The 6,938-nt window shown below is 35.1% G+C and overlaps 2 long non-coding RNA genes across 2 annotated transcripts in view; both read right to left on the bottom strand.

Annotated features, from left to right (window-relative positions):
• Positions 1-2,124: 2,124 nt before the first annotated feature.
• On the bottom strand, positions 2,125-2,790 carry LOC107099501. The gene is made up of 4 exons (XR_001481960.1): positions 2,719-2,790; positions 2,584-2,637; positions 2,341-2,438; positions 2,125-2,220 (listed from the first exon to the last, which is right to left on the bottom strand). It is a non-coding gene; the product is annotated as an uncharacterized LOC107099501 (long non-coding RNA).
• A 3,582-nt stretch (positions 2,791-6,372) lies between these two features.
• Positions 6,373-6,938, bottom strand: part of LOC107099499 — a 12,845-nt gene continuing 12,279 nt past the window's right edge. Inside the window, exons 3-5 of the long non-coding RNA XR_001481959.1 lie at positions 6,800-6,859; positions 6,603-6,705; positions 6,373-6,422 (exon numbers count right to left, since the gene is read on the bottom strand). This is a non-coding gene — a long non-coding RNA (uncharacterized LOC107099499). The remainder of the gene's footprint in view (positions 6,423-6,602; positions 6,706-6,799; positions 6,860-6,938) is intronic.

Here is a 6,938-nt window from a genome sequence, read left to right as displayed (position 1 = left end):
AATACGGATATGTCCCGGGAAATACGGACGTTTGGTCACCCTAACATATAGTACAGCTTTGAAAGTTAACAATATAATATACACCATATAATATACCAGCCATTAATGGGCTACACTTTATTTCATAGAGATAAGAAGTCCAAAACAGAAATATCAATAAAAATGCTAACATTTTTTACTTAAAAGAACATCCCAATGTGTCAAGCAGTGACTTGTGCAGTGACCCAAAAGTTATTTGTCTGACAGATTTTGGTTTGTTCAGATTTCAATTAATGAAAACTTTTCCTTAAGCTCCAGGGTTACCAGTAGAGTACCACAATGATCAGTGCTAAGACCATTTCTCTTTAGCATACAATCGCTAAAATTTCTGAACAGCGTCGAATAATTACCTCCGCCAAGGAGGTTAAGTTTTTAGCGTATATTTGTCTGTGCATATGATAAATTGAAAAGAGTTTAATATTTTGGTTTTACCAAAGGTGCAGCTCAGTCTAAGGAACAATCCATCATATTTTGGTGATGATCCACATCATAATCCAGATGCAGGGATTATTTAAATGATTCTTTAACAGTATTTGGCAGAATGAGCAGTTAACCCCTAAACCAGAGAGTGGCAGCAGTAACTATTGACAGCTTCAGTGTTGAACTCCAAAAAGTCCAGAAATATTACACTGAAGACAATAAAAACAGGAAAGGGTGAGCCCTGTCTCACTGGAAGACTTGATCTGCTTATAAAATAAGAAATAAGTGCAGAGTGAATGAAGATGAGAGCAGAACATTTGGTAATGATCCAGATCATGTGAGAGTTTTAGTCACAATATGGGGCTATTTTTGCTGCCAGGTAGAGGTCTGCACTCTCTAAGTGCTTTTCAAGTTTATATTGTTAGGCTGACGATACTCAGAGATATCTGTCTAAATATACTGATAAAACGAACCCTTTACATATACTATTTTTTGAACACCAAAAAACCTGGAGGACTGCATACTTTCTTACTGTTATTGGTTTCAGGCTGAAATCTTTGAAATAGAAGCTTATCAACTTAATCTGGATGGAATTAAATTGATCTCAAATAATCATGTAAAAAACCCTGGTGTTATTTTTGATAAGGCCTGTCATTAAAATCCAATATGAAAGAGATGTCTAGAATATTCTTCTTTCATCTCTGGAATATTTCAGAAATAAAAAAAATATTTTGTCCAGTGGTGATGTCAAGAACCTAGTCCATGCATGTGTTACTTTAAGGCTGGACTATTAAAATACTTTACTTTGAGGAACTCCACAAACTGTACCTAAACGCCACAGGCTGATCCAAAATGTTGCATCCAGAGTTTTGATAAAAATAATGGGGAAAAAAAATCCTATTTCTCCTATCTTAGCTTCCCTTCAATGGCTCTCTGTTAAATCCGGAATGAAATTTAAAATCTTTCTATTTGCTTTTAAAGTCCTTAATAACAAAGCTCCATCCAATATCTGAAATCAGTTGTTCGTTATGTTCCTAATTTTCATTGCTTATTGTTGAATTTGTGACATGAGGAAATGCTTTATATGACATAGCAGTGTTATGTAGGCAGATAACAGTTGGCCACCTTACGCTGAATATATCTGATCAAGTAATGTGATTTATAGTCCTTTCAAAATTGTGCGACTCAGATGCTCACTTACCTGAAGATACTTCGCACCAAATTTGTAGAATTACATGTATGATGGTGTGTGATAGTGAAAAATGTAGAGGCATCACACCTATTAGGCTCCTGCAGTTTTCTTCTCGTGAACATTAAGTTTGTATTATCATTAGAGTTGATCATTTTTCTTGATGATTTGTGAACAGACTGCTATTCTGTATGTCTCATAATTTTGAACTGAAAATCAGGTGGAAAAATAAGATATGAGCTTCAATAGCGGAACCTTAACAATGGTAGACAATGTGAAATTTTTTTCCTTTTTTTCCTTTGCCTGATGCCTTTTATCTGAGGCATGAGGACATTCTAAAATGTATACGATACACATATTCTTGGTGTCTGTTTTTTTGTCCTGGTTGCTTTTTATGTTTCAGATAGAGTGAAAATGAAAGGCAGCATGATTTTACAATTTAAATACAAGCACCAACAAGTGTTAAGTTTATTTTTAGAGGGTTTATTTTTTAAGTTTATAGGCAGTTCTAAATCATATATATCCAGTGAATGAGTGTGAAGAAGTATTCTGGTTAACAGCAAGTCTTGATTCTGAAATGAGATGAGATCAAATAGTCCAAGATTCCCAATAAAACTTAACCATTCATGGAATATACTCAAAGTCAAACATCAATGATCTTACTCAGCAATAATGTATTGTGTGCCACTCACCTGATCATTATTGGTTAAGCAATTGAAGTAGTTGAACAATGAATTAGTTCAGGTCTGCTAGTTGTTGCACCTGCTGCTGTGTTTGTAGTCGTGGTGTTCTAAGGTAAAGAAAAAATACCATCACACACAGCAGAGGGCTTTCTCACTGATAATACACTAAACAATTATCAGTTGGGGTAACTGCCTAACCTATCCTCTCTGCCAAACCTAACATACAATACGTTAGGCAAAGAGGACTCTCACCTGATATGAGTCAGAAAAAGATGAATCAGAGCGAGCAAAACGCTGGTGCTCCATCTGTACAAGGTTTGACAATACCTGCATTAAACTTTTTCACACTATATCCTGATTTTTATGACATTAAACTTAAGAACTTACAGGTTCGGCCACAATGAGGCTCAGGAGGCATCCAAGAACAAGAGCTATCTTCAGCATGGCTAAAGTGTTACTTTTTAATCCTGAAGTTCTTTTTTATATCCTTACGATGCAGAGGTGTTGCAAATTTTAAGTTTTTATTAAACATCTACTTCAAGGCGTGACTGAGACAATAGAGACTTAAACCTATTAAATTGTGGGCAAATAATCTCTTCAGATTATCTTTACTAAATCACATTGAGAAATAGGTACTTAAAGAATAAGTTATTTCAACACAAACTGCTTATTGTTGGTGCAACACAAGTGAGACAGTAGATCATTGTTGTCAATGCTAAGTTTGGTGAGAGAGCTTCCTCTTAGCTAGCTGTCAGGTTTTTATGAAAATAATTACACCATGGAGTGTCTTATAAACAAATTCATTTACTTGTTTTATGTTTATGATATCTGGTTTATACTAATTTAAGCAGTTTTCCCTATGCTAAATTCTTCAATCTTTAAATCCTTATAAATTGCTGTGATGTCTTCAATAAACAGTCCTTCTGTTCAGTTTTGGAGTTATGTTTATTTACACTTTTTTTTTTTTCATACAGCTGCCATGTTTTTCTTTTCTACTATCTTTCTGTCTCTTGCAATGACACATTAACATCAACAATTCCTTATTGTTAAGAATAAATAATTAAACAAATCAGTTCTTTTTTTTAAAAGTTATGTAACTACAGTGGCTTAGAAAATATCTGATACAAGGTAGCATCAGGAAATGAAGTTTAACAGTCTATAACAGTTAAGACATACTGGTTTAAGATATGAACAACTAGTTCTAGTGGTTGAAGGGTTTGATCTTCACACAGTGGCTGGTGGTGGCTGTGCACAAGCAGAACATCTGATCAGTCTCTCTACATCTAAATCCATATTGGGCCAGTAGAATTTCATGTCCAATTTCAAGTGCTTGTTTCACCATTGGTCTTGGTAACACTGTACTGTGTCCCATTAGTAAAAGTCCATCATATGTGCTAAACTCTCCAAAGCGACTGTGATAAATCTGCAATTCTTCTGCAACTAGATTAGGCAATTTTCCTGCCTCCACAATCAGCTGCTTCATTGTGTCATCCTCTGTCATTTTCTGTTTTATGTCCTCTAGTCTCATGGCTTGTACATAGTGCACAATCATTATCAACACTTTACCTAAATAAGACTCTACATATCATTTATACACAGATTCTGTTAGGGGAAGTTGTGAAAGTGAATCTGCAACATTAGATAGATGTGTTCTGCATTATGGTTATATGATTACAGTCTCAGGCCAAGTCCCTGTATTCCACTCCAATGCTTGTCCTTTCCTAGATAGCAGATTTGATCCACTCTGTTGAGAGTTAAACCCCTGCTCTTAAATCTCTGAAAAACTTGTTTTGGTCTACCTATTCTGACATTCATGTTCTCCAATGACCACAACATTATCCATGTAGCATACATCATAGATTCCGTAACCTTTTGGTAGGCTTCCTGTGCACTGGATAATCCAAAGGGAACTTTCTGAAGCAGTAGCAATCTCTATGTGTGATAAATGTTGTCAATTACCTTCTCTAAGATCTACACATTGCCTCACTTCTGTCTTTCTTGGGTACAGTAAGGATATTCCATTCTGATCCTTGATTCACTTCCTCTATGTTTCCTTTACAACGTCTAACCTGGGATAAGATACCCTCCTTAAAACTTGTGCTACATGCTGGATTTTTTCATCGACTGTAACCTGATGGTTGTAACCTTTAATTTGACTGAATCTTTTGAAAACTTCCTTGTACCCTCTAAAAAACTTTTCAAACCTTTCTCCTTGCTCTACCATATTGATGTTTCCACCTGATTTAATTATTTTACTGCAAAGCTGGCTCCTCTGTCCAGCTTCTACATTCCCTTTTATCACATAGGCGTTATCTCTGGCTACACATTCAAGGGAGGTCGTTTTTTTAGCCATAAAATCTTGTTTAGTTGGTCTCAGTTCTGTTTCGGCAGACATTGTTCTAGTACTGTATGTACTTTAGATCTTCACTTGAAATGTATTCCACTTCCTGTATCAATCATCATTTGCAGTCATTGTCAGACATCCAGGTCAGTCTATCACAAAAAAACGAAAAAAAAAAAGTTTAACTTTTTTGGAAAAACCTTTTTCTAATCGCACTTCATTTTTCTTCTTGAAACATATGTGTGCGTAATGTCATGTTCTCTTGACAAAAGAGAGACACTGCTCTTTTAGCTCTACATTCATCTGCAATATGAATGTTCATTACACATCTTAACCACTTGGTGTCGCTGCTGGCTTGCTCTTTGGCAGCTCAACCTTGTTTATCTTTCCCCACTTTACAATGAGCTGTGACCACACCTTTCTTAGTGAAATTAACTTGACTCTTACTCTGTGACCAACACTCTCCAATAAAAGTTTTAATTTTCTCTGCGTGGTGCCTTATCTAAACTTTGCCACTCCTGCTGCAACATATTAAAGCTTTATAAGTACAGGCCATTTACCATTTAGTCAATCGCCAGGTTTTAAGGACACGGGGGGCTTAGCCCCAAGGAGATGCATAGGATGTAAACAACATAATTGGTGGAGCTAACAGAAACTAACAGAAAGTAGCTAGTTGCTTTTCCACTGTTGAACAGATTTAATAAAGATACCAGAGTCTGGCTACGAATTACTTAGTATCAATCCAACGTGCTGATACTTGTGACTGCTACACTGAAATTAGACTGATATATTGTTTTTGTTGATGAAGCACTAAAGGGTCATGCATATTTAAAAAAAAAAACATGATAATAAAACATTTCTTCATGATAAACTAACACAAAGGGTAATTCCTGGTACTTTTATTAAGCCTAAATACAATTCCAATCACAGACAAAATGATCTATATACTGTATATAGTTAGCAGTTGCAGTATTTACAGATGCTTAAAAAGAAACTCAACAGAAGTCCACATAGGGCACAATGATAGTGTGTTCCTTGTTCTTCTGGAAGCTCTCTGCTCTTTAAACGGAACTCTGAGACTATTACAGAGCAGGTGCATTTATACGGTGATTTGATTACAGACAGGTGGATTCTATTTATCGTCATAAGTCAGAGCTTGCTGCACTGACAGTAAAGGGGCGGATTCATTTTGCATGCCCCCACTAATCTGTTTTTTTATTTGTTAAAAAAGTTTAAAATGTCCAATAAAGTTTGTTCCACTTCATGATTGTGTCTCACTTGTTGATTCTTTAAAAAAAAAATACAATTTTAGATTTTTATGTTAGAAGAATGAAATATTGCAAAAGGTCAGAAAATTCAAAGGTGGCAAATACTTTTACAAGACACTTTATATGTTATATATCCAGGATATATTTCATACATTTGTCAGATGTGGAACTCCAATAGTATTTTTGGAGTTTTACTGTTGGAAGTTGTTGGTTTCTTTCTTTCTTTCTTTTTTTTATTTTTTTGCTTTTTATCAAAGGGTATAAAAATATCATCAGGTGTAATGAGAGGTTTGCAAACCAGACAAGGTAGTCTTTGCCTTTTTGAGGAATTACAATGTCCTAAACATTTCTAAAATAAGTTACACCCAGTGGGCAGTTTGCATTAAGATGGTTTATTTTTGTAAATGTAAACACAGTTATAAGTCATATTTCTCCAATTGATGACTTAACAAAAGTATTCTGGTTTACAGCAGGTCTTGATTCTGAAATGAGATGAGATCAAAAAGTTAATAAAACTCAACCAATTTTTATTCACAATAAAACTTAACCGCTTCAAAAGATATACACTAAGTTAAAAATGAGTCATCACACAATGTCAAACATCAAAGATCATACACAGAGCAGTAATGTCAAAAACCAGCTTTAACTTGTTTGTCACTCACTTGATCATTACTGGTTAAGTAATAGAAGTAGTTGAGCGATCAGTGCGTTCAGGTCAGTTGCAGCAGTTGTTGCACCTGCTGCTGTGGTTGTGGTCGTGGTGGTCTTAGCAGAAATTAAACAAAAGGTATTATTTACTGCTAATATAATAGAAAATGATTAAAGTTGGGATTTAAAGTTAGTCAGAGGGGACTCTCACCTCATCTGAATCAGAATTAGAATCAGATGAGTCTGAGCGGGCAAAGCGCTGGTGCTCCATCTGTGCACAGTTTGACATTACCTGCATTAAACTTTTTATATCATATGCTAACATTTATGAAATCAAACATAATTTTATG

The sequence above is a fragment of the Cyprinodon variegatus genome, unplaced genomic scaffold, assembly GCF_000732505.1.
Source record: "Cyprinodon variegatus isolate N-32 unplaced genomic scaffold, C_variegatus-1.0 Scaffold878, whole genome shotgun sequence".
Lineage (NCBI taxonomy): Eukaryota > Metazoa > Chordata > Actinopteri > Cyprinodontiformes > Cyprinodontidae > Cyprinodon > Cyprinodon variegatus.
The sequence above is the reverse complement of the archived record's forward strand: the minus strand, read 5'-3'. Positions and strand labels throughout refer to the sequence as shown.